Source organism: Ovis canadensis, chromosome 4 (assembly GCF_042477335.2).
Source record: "Ovis canadensis isolate MfBH-ARS-UI-01 breed Bighorn chromosome 4, ARS-UI_OviCan_v2, whole genome shotgun sequence".
Lineage (NCBI taxonomy): Eukaryota > Metazoa > Chordata > Mammalia > Artiodactyla > Bovidae > Ovis > Ovis canadensis.
Window position 1 is genome coordinate 80,848,115 of NC_091248.1, and position 19,020 is coordinate 80,867,134.

General features: G+C 35.6%; 1 protein-coding gene across 1 annotated transcript in view; it reads right to left on the minus strand.

Annotated features, from left to right (window-relative positions):
• ZNRF2 (zinc and ring finger 2) overlaps positions 1-19,020 on the minus strand; it is a 92,371-nt gene that overhangs the window by 14,266 nt on the left and 59,085 nt on the right. The gene's annotated exons all lie outside the window — the stretch shown is intronic.

Genomic DNA, 19,020 nt, shown 5'->3' on the forward strand with positions numbered 1-19,020 from the left:
CTTTGCAGTCGAAGACGGAAAAGCACTTTACAGTCAATTAAGACAAGATGGAGCTGACCGTGGCTCAGATCATGAGCTTCTTATTGCAAAATTCAGACTTAAATTGAACAAAGTAGGAAAACCACTGTCATTCAAATATGACAAACATCAAATCCCTTATGATTATACAGTGGAAGTGACAAACAGATTCAAGGGATTAGATCTGGTAGACAGTGACTGAAGAACTATGGACAGAGGTTTTTAACACTGTAACGAAGGGGGTGACCAAAACCAACCCAAAGAAAAAGAAATTGCAAGAAGGCAAAATGGTTGTCTGAGGAGACTTAAACAACCGAGGAAAGAAGAAAAGTGAAAAGTAAGGGAGAAAGGGAAAGATAAACCCAACTGAACGCAGAGTTTCAGACAACAGCAAGGAGAGATAAGAAGGCCTTCTTACATGAACTATGCAAAGAAACAGAAGAAAATAATAGGATGGGAAAGACTAGGGACCTCTTCAAGAAAACTGGCGATAACAAGGGAACATTTCATGCAATGGACAGAAATGGCAAGGACCTAACAGATGGAGGGACCTAAGAGATTAAGAAGAGGTGGCAAGAATACAGAGAAGAACTATACAAAAAAGGTCTTAATAACCTGAGTAACTACGATGGTGTGGCCACTCACCTAGAGCTGGACATACTGGAGTGTGACATCAAGGGAGCCTTTAGGAAGCACTACTACAAACAAATTTAGTGGAGGTGACAGAATTCCAGTTGAGCTATTTAAAATCCTAAAAGATGATGCTGTAAAAGTGCTGCATTCAATATGTCAGCAAATTTGGAACACTCAGCAGTGGCTACAGGGCTGGAAAAGTGTCAGTTTACATTCCAAGGCCAAAGAAGGTTCAAACTACCATGCAATTTAGCTCATTTCATACGCAAGCAAGGTAATGCTCAAAGTCCTTCAAGCTAGGATTCAGCAGTATGTGAACCGAGAATTTCAGATATTCGGGAGTTCCAGAAAAACATTTACTTCTGCTTCATTGACTATGCTAATGCTTTTGACTGTGTGGATCACAAAAACTGCACAAAATTCTTAAAAAGACAGGAATACCAGTCCACCTTACCTGTCTCTGGAGAAATCTTTGTGTAGGTCAAGAAACAATAGAGCTGTTACGGAACAACTCAGTGGTTCAAAATTGGAAAAGGACTATGTCAAGGCTGTACGCTGTCACTCTGCCTATTTTAACATATGCAGAGTAGATCATGCAAGATGCCAGGCTGGATAAAGTACAAGCTGGGATCAAGACTGTGGGAGAAATATCAACAACCTCAGATATGCAGATGATATCACTCTAATGGCAGAAAGTGAAGAGGAAATAAAGAGCCTTTTGAGGGTGAAAGAGAGGAGTGAAAAAGCGGGCTTAAAACTCAACATTAAGAGAACTAAAACCATGGCATCTGTTCCCATCACTTCATGGCAAATAAAAGGGGAAAAAAAGGAAGCAGTGACAGATTTTATTTTCTTGGGCTCTAAAATCACTGTGGATGGTGACTGCAGCCATGAAAATAAAAGATGTTTGCTCTTTGGAAGAAAAGTGAAACAAAGTGTTAGTTGCTCAGTCCTGTCTGACTCTTTTGCAATCCCATGGACTGTACAGCCCACCAGGCTTCTCTGTCCATGGGATTCTCCAGGCAAGAATACTGGAGTGGGTTGCTATTTCTTTCTCCAGGAGATCTTCCCAACTCAGGGATCGAAGCTGGGCCTCCTACACTGCAGGCAGATTCTTTACCATCTGAGCCATCAGGGAAGCCCAAAGGTATGACAAAACTAGACAGCGTATTAAAGAGTAGAGACATCACTTTGCCGACTAAGGTTCATATAATCAAAGCTATGGCTTTTCCAGTAGTCATGCACAGATGTGACAGTTGGACCATAAAGAAGGCTAAGCACTGAAGAATTGATGCTTCTGAACTGTGGTGCTGGAGAAGACTCTTGAGAGTCCCTTGGACTGCAAGGAGATCAGTCCTAAATATTCACTGAAAGGACTGACATTGAAGCTCCAATACTTCAGGCACCTGACATGAAGAGCTGACTCACTGGAAAAGCCCCTGATGCTGGCAAAGACTGAAGGCAAAAGGAGAAAGCGGTGGCAGAGGATGAGATGGCTGGATGGCGTCACTGACTCAATGGACATGAATGTGAGCAAACTCGGGGAGATAGAGGACAGAGCAGCCTGGTATGCTACAGTTCATGGGGTTTCTAAGAGTCGGCCACACGTGGCGACTGAACAAGAGTCTTCTCAAGTTTCTCTCTTGAGCCCTGAAGTCCTAACCACTGCCCTGTCCTCAAGTGCAACCCCAATTCTTCGCTCCTCCTCTTGATCTCTGTTTTTCCTTTACTGTTCTGAATAGCTTTCCACAAACAGGGAACCAGTTTAATGGAAAGCACCCAGCTAATGTTAACTGCTATACTGGAACTCATAAAAGCCATTCCAGTGGCTCAGATGACATCACAAAGCTGTATGTTAAGTCAGCCTGCACTATAGAAATTACCTCACTCTCAAGAAACCCAACATCAACCACAATTGTCCAATTCAGCTTTAGCTAGCCTATCTTGTCCTAGAAAATAGGACCTTCTAGTTTTATAAGGAAAGTCCCATCTTTCTAGCCAATCATGTCCTGTTTCTGCAGTGCCTCTTTCAAGACCCCATAATAGTCACGCTTACCCTAAATTCCCCAAGGAGGTGCTTGCTAGGCATTGTAGGCCTCAGTCTACGGACTGTTTTCCCTTGAGTAAAAGGACATCAAACTTGTTACTAAGTTTTTTAGTTTTGCCATTTGATATGAGGATGATAGCAATGAAAACAAAGAGAAAGAGATCTGAAGGAAACACTAGAAGACCATTGTACAATTGTATAATTCCAAATGAATGTATATTCTCACCACTTAGATTTTTTTTTCCACCACAGGGATAACCATGTTGTAAAATGAATCTACATCTCACAACTAACTTCAAAAAATTAACCATTTCTTTTTATCAAGCATAAGACATTATATAAAAATGCACCATGGGTTTTATATTTCACTGAGTAAAAAATGCTCCCACTAAACTGTGATATAAATCAATTTTAAGATACACCTTTTTCAGAACTTTACAATTTATTTTTTAAAAGTATGTCTTAGATTTGATGGACTAGGGTGTAAAACTTTCTACCTTCTAGAATACATTAACAACACATCTAGATTTAAGTATAAATGAACCAAAAACTTAATTAACATAAATTAGGCCAGCTTTTAAAAAATAAAATGTATTGCCACATTTTTTCCATCTAAATCTCTGTAACATATTCTCAGCACCAAATAAAAGTAAGTAGAAATCCACTAGCTGCCAGCTTCCAAATTCATTGTTCACACAAATACAAATGTCTTACAATACTTTTATGCAGACCTATGACTACCAACTCTCATTAATTGCAACAGGTGTTAAAAATCTTTGAGTTGGGAAAATGTTAGTATCTTAAAAGGCCTTGGCTATCCTGCTTACAAGAAAATTTATTTACAGTACAACAAAGACAAATCCAATATTCATATAATCAACAGAATTATATATTTTAAGAATATGATGATATGCTTTGCAGTTACTAAGTTAAAAAAATCTTTTTACTTCAATTTAGAATGACATATTAACATCAGTCATTTTAATCAAAGGTCTCTAAGCCCAAGTAATAAAAAATACGCACAACTATATTCTCTATGTTAAGAAAGGTATACCTGTACAACAAGAACATTCCAAATACATTAATTTCAATGCAGAAGCAGCCCAATATCCAATGTAAATGGCTTCTAATGAAATGATACCTGCTCAGAAAATTAAAAGCTGTTAACATACTACAGCCACTGCTCAACTGCATTTTGATAAGTCACTCCGAGTTCACTCTCACTGCAAAACCTCACAGTTATTGCCTCAAGTAACATATACTTAATTTTCAAATTTGAAAGACTTATTTCCAATAGAATCTGTCTTTATATATTTGAAGGCATTTTTTATTTTTGAAAATTCATTACGCAACATCTGGAGTTTTTCTACAGTATTCCCCTCTCCTACCCCATTATGACATTCTATTTTCATTAAAAGAGAATTTTTCAGCTTAGCAATGAGACACATGCAGAGTTAATTAGAGCCTAGAAATACTATTCAATCCAGGAGACTGAAGTGCATTTAAGAAAGCTGGGAAAAGATTATTAAAAGTCTTTAACCAGTCAACTGAAAACATTCATGAAAAAACCATCTCAAAAAATAAGGAATCAATGTTTTAGGACTAGAATATCTTAAGGGCAGACTAACCAACCAAAATTAAAATGAGAAAAGCAGAGAAGGGAACACAGACTTAACTACCATGGTTTGCTTGTGTAATCCCCCTCTGCACAGCACTGATCAGGGGAGAGATACTCAAGATTGTGAACATGAAACTAAATTTATGTTGCTTTTCCAAAAGGGTTGTCAATGTCCAACCTAACATCTCGAGTCAGTGTACTGCTTATCAGTCAAATTCTTTGATTTATTCACATGGTCTGTGCACTAATTTAGAGATACTGATACAGAAACAAAGATACTGATACTGGAAAAGAAGAATTAAACCGGGAAGACAGCAATGATTTCATCAAGAAGTGGGCACCAAAATTACTTGGGTTTGTATTCCATCTCAACACAGAAAGAAAAAAAAAAAGGATTATATATATCTGGGCCCCATCCCTAGAGATTCTGAAATGTACAGCTGCTTCAGAAAAACAACTGCTATCAAGGAAACACCATGTTGAAGTAGAAAGAACGTTAAGACTTAAAGTTGCAAATAATATGAATTTCCATTCTCACTATTAGGTACATAACCTCCAAAATGTTGGTCAACCCTGAGTTTCCTTTTGGGTATCCAAAATATTATAGAGATGAAGCTTTAAAGAATCTTACATAAAAATTTTAAGTTATAAAAACACTATATAAAATATTATCAGAAAAAACTTGATGGACTTCTCCAAAAACAAAGTTGGTTATTTTTCTTTTTCTCCCCATTCTGGTATCCCAGTTGTTTCAATTTTATAAAATGTTGTAAATAATCCCATGGCCAAAAGAAACTTCTACCAGATACTCTAGACCTAGTCATTTCTAAAGACCTTTTATAACTCAAGGCTGGGGACAACTCCATACAAACAATATTGCCTAATTAATTTTTTAACTGTCTTGGCTTCATTCTATATTTGAAAGTACTATAAATGTCTACTTTATTACATGCTTTTAGACATAAGTCTTTTATTAATCCTATTAGGTAACTAAAATTACCTCCATTTTACAGATGAGGCTCAAATAAATTAATTTACCAGAATTTACTAAACTAGTAAGTCCTGGGGTCAGGATTCAAATTTAGGCTAGTTGGCCTTTTTACAGCTTCAGTTTTGGTACAGGAAACAATTTCACTTTAAGAGTATAGATACAGAAGCAAACTATGTTGGGCTTCCCTGGTGGCTCAGACGGTAAAGCGTCTGCCTGCAATGCGGGAGACCCGGGTTCGATGGAAATAGCAATCCACTCCAGCACTCTTGCCTGGAAAATCCCATGGACGGAGGAGCCTGATAGGCTACAGTCCATGGGATCACAAAGAGTCGGACACGACTGAGCGACTTCACTTTCACTTTTTTTTTTTTTTTACAACTTCATCAGTTTTGGTACAAGAAATAATTTCACTTTAAGAGTATAAATACAGAAGCAAACTATGTTAGACAACTTTAGGTTAGAAGTACTAAAGATTAGTGTGGCTACCTATTTAGATTAGAGGAAGCACGCTCAAGACTGATCATCTGCTTTATCTTCTGGAATTAATAAACTGCCATAAAAACTGTTACAGAAATGAGCTAACACTTTATACTATTTACTTTCTTTACAGAATAGAAAAACAGCTCTGTCCAATATAACTTTCTATGATGACAAAAATAGTCTTTTATCTATGTTGTCCAAAACAGTAGCTACTAGCCACATATGGCCTGAAAATAGCACTTGAAATGTGGCCAGTGCAAAATATGAAACCTATGTATTTCAATATAGTGGATAAGGAACACACATTTATAAACTAAAATTTTCTGTTAATTGTTATTTTACTTATAGCCTCAAGCTCTTAATTTGCATTGCCCAAAGAAATTACTTAAAATTCAAGCAGCCAAATATGCAAAATTAAAATATGTAGCAAGTACAAGCACATATCCATATAGTTATTGCAGATCAAGACAACATGAAAAAAAGCACACAGCCAAAATCCTTTAGGGGAGGGGGAGAAAAAACAACAAATAAGACCAAATTTGTTAGAGCCAGCCAACAAAACTCCATGCGAAAAAGTTATAATCATCACAACTTTATTTTCAGATCAAGCATCCAAAGGTATATGATCTTTTCAGCAAATTACAATGCCAAGCACTATTATGGATCAGGCATTTTACCTGAAGACTTATTTTTTGTTCTTGAACCCTCAATGATAGCAGTAGAAAACAAAAGCAGCTGAAATGTGAAATAATCCCTAGAAAAATCAAGAATTAAAAAAATTCACAACATTAGTAAGAAGCAATTACTCAAAGAATGAAAAACTGGGGCTCACAGGGTTTATTAATCAGTACTTTCAGATATAAAGTTATATCTAATGGACTTTGAAGACTTTAACATTAACATTCTAGACTATAGATCCATGAGCTGTTACTGTACTCAAATACCATAAAGGGAATTAGAAATTATATTTAACAAAGGGAAACAGTCATTTTCAGTGTAAAATTAATATATCAATAAAACCATGGGAGTAACCTTCACTAAACTGTCTAAAACTCAAAATTCATGGTCAGGGTCAACTTTTATCCTTTTTAGAAATTTACTTTTCTGGTTCAAGGAGCAATTGCTGGCTTCCTCTGCCTAGATACCATTGAAATGTCAATGGTTTCTTTAGATATAATTGAGAAATGACTAAACACCTAGGCGCTTTTCATTTGCATTGTTAGAAACTTACTTTAAAATTAAGACTACTCTTCAAGAGACATAATCTGCAACTCTTCTGATGACTTAGAAAAATGTATACTCTTGGGATTTTCTGGAAATTGACATTTGGATCCTTGTCCAAGAAAACATAAGCAAAATAAAACAGAACCCAAACTATATACTCTAAAAAGTGAAACAGACAAAAACAACACTAAATACTTATAAATTCAGTTTTCTTGGGCATTTTTGTTTCTAACTTGCCTAAGAAAAAGCTTAGGATTAAGTATTCTATAAAACCAGATACCTAATAAGCTATAAGTAGTTTTACAAGTCATCTAAGAAATTACTAAATTACCAAATTACTTCCCAATCTTCATATCAAATTAAGATGACTTTCCTTTACTCTCTCCCTATCACAAATCACTGATTGGCTAACTCTAAATAAATGTTTACTTAAATGAGTTGTCCACATTAATACCCTGGTTTCTCTTCAGATCATATAAATGAGTTGTCCACATTAAAAAGGGGGAAAAAAAACAGAAAAGAAAAAAACTGCTGAATATGTAAAAATAGAATATAATACACTTTGAACTAAAGTTTCATTTTTGCTTTGAATCAATGCAAAGAGAAAACCATCAGTCCTAAAAAAAACAAAAAAGCTTATTTTCAAACTTAATTTATGATTGTATACTTTCAAATTATATTAATGTATTCAATTATAAAGTAGGCTTTAACGGCAATAACAGAAGTCAAACAATCTGGGTAATATAATGTAGCAAATTTTAAAAACAGATGTTATAGACAGCTCTAGGTTCAAATCCCAACTATGCAATGGATCTAGGAATAATGGGGATAACAATACCTACTTCACAGGGCAGTGGTAGGAATTAAATGAGATAAAATTCCAACACTGCAACAGATCTAGGTACATAATGGGGATAACAATACCTACTCCATAGGGCAATGGTAAGAATTTAAAATACACCTGTTAAATGTCTAGAATTGTACCTAGCAAGGAGCAGGTATGTTCTGAATACTAGTTATAGGACTACTGAGAAGAAGGGACTCTTCCTCTGAGCCTGTTATCTCCAACTGAAAGAAATGATGAAACCTGCTAGACGGGTCTCTTAAGAGTATTATGGAGATCTAATGAGAATGCAAATGGAAGACCTGAACTTTGGACAGCACACAAAATTCTTTGAGATTCATTTTCTTCAGATAAATTGTAAGTCTCAACAGTTATATCTCATACACTCTTTAATACTGATAATTAAAAATTGAAGAGTTAATGTAAAAATGCTTAACTCTAAATGTTGGTTAAATTAAAATTCCATTTACTATCATATTGAAACTGAAAAATGTCAACTCAAATGGCTTATAAAAAACATTATGTCAGAACTATTATCAGATTTATGAAGTAGGAGTGTTTCTATCATTCTGTTAGAATGGATTTGAGAATGTGTGTTACAATGTGTATGTGTATGCACTGCTTTTATTAACTGAGGCTGGAGTGTGAGGCTCCTTCCCTTCTGCTTCCTCCTGAGTCTATGAGGAGGAAGGAATTAGAAGGTGGAGTCTTAACCACTAGACTGCCAGGGAAGTTCCTTGGTTTTTTTTTGTTGTTTTCATTTGTTTTATTTTTCATTGGCCAAACATTTTTGATACAAACAAAAATAGAGTCTGTGAGAAGAAGGTGGCCAATACTTTGCAATCTCTGTATTCAAGAAACAATAAATTCCATGAGGAAGGGAACCTTGTAGATTCTGCTTACTCCAGCACGCAGCATGGTGTTTTGCACAGTTACTGCTTGAAAAATATTTTTTGAACAGCTAAGAAAACAGAAGATCTCAGAAGACTAAAAGCACCAAGCAACAAATGAACCAATGGAGAGAGAAAACACCGCAAAGTCGGAGGGCTGGAGTTTCGGTGACTTGGGCACTTAGTTTGCAGTCTGGTGACTCAGCTGAGCTCAGAATTTTTTTTTTTTTTTAAGTGTATTGACTTCTTTATCCAGGTGGTTCCTATCAGCCAATCAACCAGAAAGCAGTAATATATGCAGAGCTTGACAATAAATAATAAGTTGATTAAAATTATGGGTAAAGAGTTATAAGTACTATGTATACACAGGAGAGATATTTTAAATGTCCACTCCACCAAGATAAAAAAGCAAAGTGTGAAACTCACATGTATCTGGAGGAAAAAGGAAGGTGAGAACCAGTATTTCTCACAATAACAGTCATGCAATACTAACAACTCAGAGTTCTTTCTTGATCCCCTTATACTCTCCTACTAAATGACTGAATACTGCAACTAAATATTTCGACTAAATTACTTAAAAAAAAAAAAAAAAAACCCTGTGAGAAAAACCCTGGAGAAACTAAATCTAGATTCATCTGAAAGTTCATGTAATGAAATCTCATGAAAATCAAGAAAGGGCAAATGTAAAATGCTTTCTTCAAAAAAAATTTTTTAAGGAGATGGGAAACACACTGATTCTGAACGACGTTTATTTCTGTCTGCTCAAATTTCACCAATCCTTCAGTTGCCCAAGGCAACTTCAGTACCTGAGTGAATCCTATTAGAATAAGGGAGGAGGCTGCTCTGATGGTGAAAGTACTACTCAAAGAAAAGAAGCTACTGAGTTGGGCTGAGGACAGAACTCTCTGCACCCAAGAACAGGGAAACAGTTTTAAACAAAAAAGGCTAGTGTGCACCAAGCTTATGACCACAAGGTTCACAAGAGGAAAGTACCCTGCATTCTATTCTCTTCTATTTGAGAAACAAGTGTGATCTGTGTGTACGCTAACATTATGTAACAGAGAAAATTCATAAACTAAGTACACACAACAATGTGAATGAAGGTGAACCAAGCTAAAAACCTGAAATAGACACCATAAAATCAGAACAAACGAATGACTGGAAGTAGGGAGATGATGACTTTACAAGCAGAAACTCCTAGAAGGATTAATACTTCAGAGGAAGGGGAAAGGAAGGTCAATGCAGAAAACTAAGTCAGTAATCTACAATAAACATCATGTAAATAAAAAACAAAAATCATTAACGAAGACATAAGAAACAGAGGATAAATCCAGGAGCTTTTGTATTGAAATTACAGGAGTCACAGGAACAGAAAAAGGAACAGAGAAAGAAATAATAAAGAAATACGAGAAGAAAATAATCCCTGAGCTAACTAAAGATCTGCATTTCTAGACTGAAAAGTCTTATAAAGTCTCAATTAGAGATGGGAGCAGAGTGAACAAACAGACAGATGCATCCTGGGAACAAAAAGAGAAGTTTCAACCTTCAAAAAAAAGAAATTAATCTGTAAGCTTCCAAATTGAAAGTACAGGCAAATTAAGATGAAAGAAAAATGAGACCCAACAAGACCTCGCATCTGTAATACTGGGAATAAGAGAACACTACAATTTTACAGACTTGAAGGGGAAAAAAACTAAAATATCCTATATTTAGCTAAGATAGTAATCATATGTGAAAGCAACAAGAAACACCTGGGAACCCAACAGCTCATTAAGTATATCATCCATGAAAGACTAAAGAAATTATTCACAAAAATGCTTTTAATGAAAAAGAAAATTAAAATAAGAAGAAAACCCTCAATATACAAATTGAAGAAAGTACGGAAAACCACTAGGCCCTGCAGGTATGACCTAAACCTAATCCCTTATGATTATACAGTGAAGGTGACAAGCAGATTCAAGGCATCAGGTCTGAGTGCCTGAAGAGCTATGGATGGAAGTTCATAATACTGTACAGGAGGCAGTGACCAAAACTATCCTTAAGAAAAAGAAATACAGGAAGGCAAAGTGGTTGTCTGAGGAAGCTTTACAAATAGTTGAGAAAAGAATATGAGAGAAAGGGAGTGGAGAAATGGGAAGATATACCAAACTGAATGCAGTTTCAGACAACAGTAAAGAGAGATAAGAAAGCTTTCTTAAGTGAACGAAAAGAAATAGAGAAAAATAATAGAATTGGAAAGACTAAAGAAAACTGGAGATACCAAGGGAACATTTCATGCAAAGATGGGCACAATAAAGGACAGAAATGGCAAGGACCTAACAGAAGCAGAAGATATTAAGAAGAGGTAGAAAGAATACACAGAAAAACTATACAAAAAAGTTAGGATTTTTATAGTTTCAGTCCAGGTCAGTTCAGTTACTCAGTTGTGTCCGACTCTTTGCGACCCCATGAATTGCAGCACGCCAGGCCTCCCTGTCCATCACCAACTCCCGGAGTTCACTCAGACTCACGTCCATCAAGTTGGTGATGCCATCCAGCCATCTCATCCTTGGTCTTCCCCTTTTCCTCCTGCCCCCAATCCCTCCCAGCATCAGAGTCTTTTCTAATGAGTCAACTCTTTGCATGAGGTAGCCAAAGTACTGGAGTTTCAGCTTTAGCATCATTCCTTCAGAAGAAATCCTAGGGCTGATCTCCTTCAGAATGGACTGGTTGGATCTCCTTGCAGTCCAAGGGACTGGCAAGAGTCTTCTCCAACACCACACTTCAAAAGCATCAATTCTTCGACGCTCAGCTTTCTTCACAGTCCAACTCTCACATCCATACATGACCACTGGAAAAACCATTGCCTTGACTAGACGGACCTTTCTTGGCAAAGAAATGTCTCTGCTTTTCAATATGCTATCTAGGTTGGTCATAACTTTTCTTCTAAGGAGTAAGCGTCTTTTAATTTCATGGCTGCGGTCACCATCTGCAGTGATTTTGGAGCCCAAAAAGATAAAGTCTGACACTATTTCTACTGTTTCCCCATCTATCTGCCATGAAGTGATGGGACCAGATGCCATGATTTTCGTTTTCTGAATGTTGAGCTTTAAGCCAACTTTTTCACTCTCCACTTTCACTTTCATCCCAAGAGGTTTTTTAGTTCCTCTTCACTTTCTGCCATAAGGGTGATGTCATTTGCATATCTGAGGTTATTGCTATTTCTCCCAGCAATCTTGATTCCAGCTTGTGTTCCTTCCAGCCCAGCATTTCTCATGATGTACTCTGCATATAAGTTAAATAAGCAGGGTGACAATATACAGCCTTGACATACTCCTTTTCCTATTTGGAATCAGTTTACCCACACCCAGATAATCACAGCGGGGTGACTCACCTTGAGTCAGATATCCTGGAGTGTGAAGTCAAGTGGGCCTTAGGGAGCATTACTACAAACAAAGCTAGTAGAAGTGATGGAATTCCAGCTGAGCTAATTCAAATCCTAAAAGATTATGCTGTTAAAATGCTGCACTCAATATGCCAGCAAATTTGGAAAACCCAACAGTGGCCACAGGACTGGAAAAGGTCAGTTCTCATTCCAATCCCAAAGAAAGGCAATGCCAAAGAATGTTCCAACTATCATACAATAAAGCTCATTTCACATGCTAGCAAGGTTATGTTCAAAATCCTTCAAGCTAGGTTTTAGCATTATGTGAACCAAGGACTTCCAGATGTACAAGTTGGATTTACAAAAGGCAGAGGAACCAGAGATCAAATTGTCAACATCTGTTGTATCACAGAAAAAGCAAGGGAATGCCACAAAAACATCTACCTCTGCTTCACTGACTATGTTAAAGCCTCTGACTCTGTGGATCACAACACACTGTGGAAAATTCTTCAAGAGATGGGAATACCAGACCACATTTTTACCTGCCTCCTGAGAAACCTGTATGCAGGTCAAGAAGCATCAGTAAGAATCAGACATGGAACAATGGATTGGTTCAAAATTAGGAAAGGAGTACGTCAAGGCTGTATACTATCACCCTGCATATTTAACTTACATGCAGAGTACATCATGAGAAATCCTAGGCTGGATGAAGTACAAACTGGAATCAAGACTACCAGAAGAAACATCAATAACCTCAGATATACAGATGATATCACTCTAATGGCAGAAAGTGAGGAGGAACTAAAGAGCCTCTTGATGAAGGTGAAAGAGGACAGGGGAAAAGCTAGCTTAAAACACAACATTCAAAAAAAGAAGATCATGGCATCCAGTCTCATCACTTCATGGCATGTAGGTGGGGAAAAGCGGAAACAGTGACAGATTTTATTTTCTAGGGCTCCAAAATCACTGTCGAGGGTATACTTCAACCATGAAATTAAAAGAGGCCTACTCCTTGGAAGAAAAACTATGGCAAACCTAGACAGCATATTACAAAGCAGAGACATTACTTTGCTGACAAAAGGTACATATAGTCAAAGCTATAGTTTTTCCAGTGGTCATGTACAGATATGAGAGTTGGACCATAAGGAAGACTGAGCACCGAAGAATTGACGCTTTCAAACTGTGGTGTTGGAGAAGACTCTTGAGAGACCCTTGGACAGCAAGAAGTTCAAACCAGTCAATCCTAAAAGAAATCAACCCTGAATATTCATTGGAAGGACGGATATTGAACCTGTAATACTATGGCCACCTGATGCAAAGAGCCACCTCACTGGAAAAGATCCTGATTCTGGGAAAGATTGAGGGCAGGAGGAGAAAGGGGCTACAGAGGATGAGAGGGTTGGATGGCATCACCAACTCAATGGACATGAATTTAAGCAAACTCCAGGAAACACTGAAGGACAGAGAAGCCTAGTGTGCTATAGTTCATGGGGTCATAAAGAGTTGGATATGACTGACTGAACAACAAAAACAATGTAAAAATCTAAGATCCTGCATGGTTTCTGGTAAGCCTAAGTCAAATAACATTAGAGAAAGCAGAATAGAGGAAAGTATGCTCTATAACATAAAAGGATTCAACGGAAAAGGAAAATAAGCCATAATATTTGTGTAAACAACATATTATGAAATACCTAAAGCCAGAAAAAGACTGTTGCAAGGCAACTATCACCAAAAGGAACTTATAACAGTGTAAGAAAAAAATTAATGAAACTATGGCCACAGAGGGGACACTAATAAACTCTTTCCAAATTTGTCAGACTATGTAAACCAAACATAGGCAAGAATACAGAGTAATTCAATAACACAACCAAACTCAAGTTTACTGGAAGTATATGCATACATATGTTTTAAAAACAATAATATAAAAAATTTTACTCTACAGAGAACATATTTGCTTCTCTTATATTCATGATTTACAGAAATCAATGATGTATGTGGTCACATAGTTATTAAAAACAGTTATTATGGGTAGCATTCTCTAATAAGATCAGAATGACTTCCCATCACACATACTCCTCCTGTCATAAAAAAATTTATCTTCAAACTGAAGAACATTTTCTTCTCAGATACATATTAAAACCTCAGATACAACTAAAGCCTCTTGCAGGAAAAATATTTCTATTTCTAAAATACTTCTATTAAAATTAAAAAACTGAAAAGAAAGTAGCTTTATCCAGTCCACAGTACTTATTGTTAGCTTTATTTACGACTCTAAAGAAGCTTTTTTGAAAATACAAACTAAATATAAGCACTTTCAAATAGCCTAAGGTTCAAAAGTACAAAAATATACAACATTAGAATGAAAAGGCCAATATAACAAAAAATAAAAATTATAATATTTGTAAGAAAATAGCATATGCAATGCAATGCTGTGGCAATTAATTAGGAAATTCAGAAGAAAAATATTTTCTAACAAAATACAAATTCCCATAATTGACTAAGGATGTCAAAGAACACAAATATTCTAATAATCAGGGAAGTTATAAGGACTGTCAAAGATTTTAAAATGGGGGGGGGCTATATGGTTTTGCATATATACAATATGAAATTATATACAATATGAAATTGTATAAATTATATACAATATGAAAATAGTCCTTCCAGGGTTTTTCAAATTATTCCAGAGCAAAGATGGAAAGCTTTCCCACTCATTTTATTGGCATAATCTTTAGTTAGCACAAACTTGGTAACACTGCTTTACAAGAATTATCTATGATCAAACAGTTAAATTCAGTTAATATTAGAAATCAACACAATTCAATTGAAACATTATAAAATCTACCAATGTAATTTATCAACAAATAAAGGAACAAAGCAATTAATAAAATTAGGCTCTTTTTTGCCTTAAAGTAAAAGAGAATGAAATGAGAATGACATATATACAATGAAGATGATTAACCATAACTCTTAGCCAGCATCTATGAAACAATGAAACACTGAAGACACATAAGACAGGCATGTCCACTGGCACCGTTATTATCAACATCATTTTTAAGCTTCAAACTAATGCAGGAATACAAAGAAAACAAATGTGCATAAATGCTTGAAAATGTTATCTTCATTTGCAGGTATGTCATAAATCTAGAAAACCCAAAGACTTGCCTAAAACCCAGCTTCTCTTTATAACCAGCAAAACCGATCTGATATTCAAATAGTAAGCAAATCTCACCCGTAACAGAAGCAGAACTACAAAATAGTAGGCACAAATTTTACAAGTTTAACAATGAAGTATAGGTTCTCAGTGAATCAAATGTAGAGACAAAGCATGTTCCTTAATAGGCAAACTGACAGTCTTAAAAAAACCAGCACTGAGGAAGACAGTGAACTTTTCCTCAGTAAGATTTAATAAAGTATAGAACATGTAGAGTCCAGTTCAGTCTTGTGTTAATAAGTAACGAATAATAGGCTATTCTATAGTCACTCATCTGTATTCTGTATATAATAAACATAAAACGTCTGAAACTAGAAAGCAAGACTTCACAATAGGAGTCCTTCACTATGAGAATGTCACAATATGAAACCTAACAAAATTAACTCATGTTTTCCCTAAGGAAGAGAAAACTATCAAGTTTTTTGTTGCTGGGGCTTACAACAGTAGCTCTCATCCACCTAAAAACCCCTTTCATCCACCACTGTAATGATAATAAACTAAGATTAGGTATTTCAAATTATGTATGTGACATTATACATTGGTGTGTCTTGGGGACACTTAAAATCAGAGAGCACATATGGACCATTAAAAATTTTTGGAAAAATATTATTTTAAATAACCACAAATGAGAATGTTAAAAATCTTAAAAAAAATTTTTTTAAAGAAATGTATGGTCTGTCTCTTAGAATTAATATCCAGGTTAAACTTCTACTTTTCTGTATTAATTTACTGATTGATTGGTGGAACCAGATATATTTATTTTATACATTGAGTTATAATCCAATACCATGCTACAGGGCTTCCCTGGTGGATCAGTTGATGAAGAATCCACCTGCAATGCAGGAAACCCAAGTTCGATCCCTGGGTCGGGAAGATCCCCTGGAGAAGGAAATGGCAACCCACTCCAGGATTACTGCCTGGAAAAATCCACGGATACAGGAGCCTGGAGGGCTACAGTCCAAGCGGTCACAAGAGGCAGACACAACTTAATGACTAAACTACCATCTCCATGCTGTATTAATTCTGTTGCTCCAATTGTTTACTGGGAGCTCATTCAGGTTTGCTCCTCCTGTGTCCTTCATCTTTTCTGATTTTTGAGCGCTTCCTTGCATTCAAATCATACAGTATCTCCAGGTTTTTCTTTCGCTGCTCCAGTCCTGGAATCAGCCATTTCTCCAAGGAATCCTGTTTTCTTTTTACATGAGAATGGTATTTAGAAACCGAAATTTGGGTACTGGGTGTCAAAGATTTTTCAGCTGTAAAAAGATCTCTCACATCAAAAAGCATTACAAGGAAAGGTCTAAGAACTGAATACCAAGAAGTACAGTTTAAAGGGATTAAGATAAAAAGAATCCTAAGTAACAATAACCTATGAGGAACTGAGAGGTCAAGAAGCCTGGAGATCCCAAAGTCTGCCTAGCAAAAAATGGAAGAAATCAAGCAAATCACAAATATCATAAATATTTAGATACCAAAGGAGTGAGACTATCTAGAATATTTTTATTATTTTTATTACCTTAAAATATACAATGACCTTAATCCCTTAATCATTTTGGAAAAATCCTAAAAAAAAATTCACAATTTTCACATTTTGCAAAGATCAACAACGTTGAGAGCAGCTAGGTACTTTTACAGCCTTTTTACCCCAATCTGAGTCCTCCAGTGCCAATCCTCAAGTCACCTGTGGCTCCTCCTTCCCCATTTCTAGCAATCACTGAACTCAATTCATTCTTTCTTCATCTCTTTCTCTACCTAACAATCATCTGACCATTTCCTACATGAAATACCATACCATTCTTCCAACCGGTCTTTAAAGAAATTATTTTCCTTACAAATATTTTTGCACATGAATACAAATAATTACACGTAATTTATTTTAAAACTTCTTTATTCAGCCCTAATTTATCTTTTCACCTACAATTCTCTTATCATTCTGTTGCCCCAAACTATACCTACCTAGTTGTTATTTACAAGTATATCTTCCATTTCTCTCCAAATCTTATTAATAACAGACTAATTTATATACATATACAATAATTTTGAAAGAGCAAAACTGTTGATAGACATGAGATGATTCATATCTTTGCTCCAATAAAGAAGAAACAAAAATGAGATAAATTTAGAAAGGTATTGTATAAATTTGCATTAAAATTTGTTTAAAATGAGTCTGCCTATACTACATTCTAACCAAAGTAAGAACTGTGACCAGAGGAAAAACTTTCCCTCTGAGGACAGCTCTGTAGGTTTACTCGGTTTTCTTGCACTCCAAGAAAGGTCTTTTCATTGTCTTTGTTCTGTTTCTTCAGATTTCTTATGATTCAGAAAAGCTTACCTTGAATGTTGGATTAATTTTTAAAAAAATCAATGTTATAAAAGTGATATGATAAGAACACAAAAAAGGCAAGACAATGATTTATAAAATCATGAAACAAAATAAGAATCTATAAATTAAAAAATATGTAATTTTCCTTCTCAAATTTTATTGAAGAAATCAGAAACAGAAATCTGAAACCTACTTTATGCTTTAGAGATCTATAGAACTTCTTTCTCACTGAAATATGTATTTTAATTTCAACTTCTATTCTACCTTTCTTCCTTTATAATAGGCCATAAGAAAAAAAGGTAACAGAAACACATATCCATTTACAGTTAGTTTTTTACAATATTTTATTTCTGTACTGAATATGAAAGGATTTATGCTTCTTCAAAGAGTAAGCAAACTGCCTATCATCAATTTTAGACCTCAGATTTCAGCTGTGCCGGCCACCATATTCCTTACAGAAAGCAGAAAAAGTATTTCTTTCCTTGAATTGCAATTGTAAATTTATCACATCAGGTGAGAACAGGTAGTGCTCTAATTATCCCCTTGCTTCTCCATATATTATAGGAACTATTATTGCTACGCAAGACTTTTAGACATCTAATTTGGAATTAAGTTACTATGAGCTTTTAAAACAGCAAAAGAAATTTAGACTTGTCAGCACATTAAATATGGTATCCACTATCTCTTTACCTCTTAAAGTCAAAGGTAATATTTATAACAACAGGTCTTGTTTACTTAACACTCACTATAAAACCTACAAAGATGTATGATTTTCACAGTTACTCTGTGAAGACAGGTGCTACTTCCAGTCCTAAGTTTACAGGAGAGAAAATCAAAACCAAGATTTCATACTGGAATTAAGTAATAAAACAGAGATCTGAACTCAGCAAGCTGAACTTAAAGATTACAGTTTGTACCAAGTATCGTTGTTCTTTATAACATTTTAATTGCAAACTGGTACTGCTTTTGAGCAGCTAAATGCTAAAAGGAGGGCAATAAAACTGAATTTAGTGCCACATAAAATAGGTATACAATTCTGGTAACTGGGTAAGACTGTTTCTTGTATGACCACTTCTGATCCATCATCTTATTTATAAAGTAAATACATGCTAAATTTTAAAATTACTACACAAAACAAGAAGCACTTTCAAATTCTTTTCCCATTTAGGCTGTTACATAAGATTGAGCAGAGGAACTCTTCATTTGCCAGGATGTCTCCTCAGTTCCAGGAAAAGAATGAGGGCTCTAAATCACAAAAGATTACCAGAGAAGGAGACGACACTAACTTATACCTGCGTAACAAACCTCGTTTATCATGATTTTCGTGGTAATCCTCCTCAACTGGCCTCCCCATCCTCACTTTCTTCTTTGTCTGCA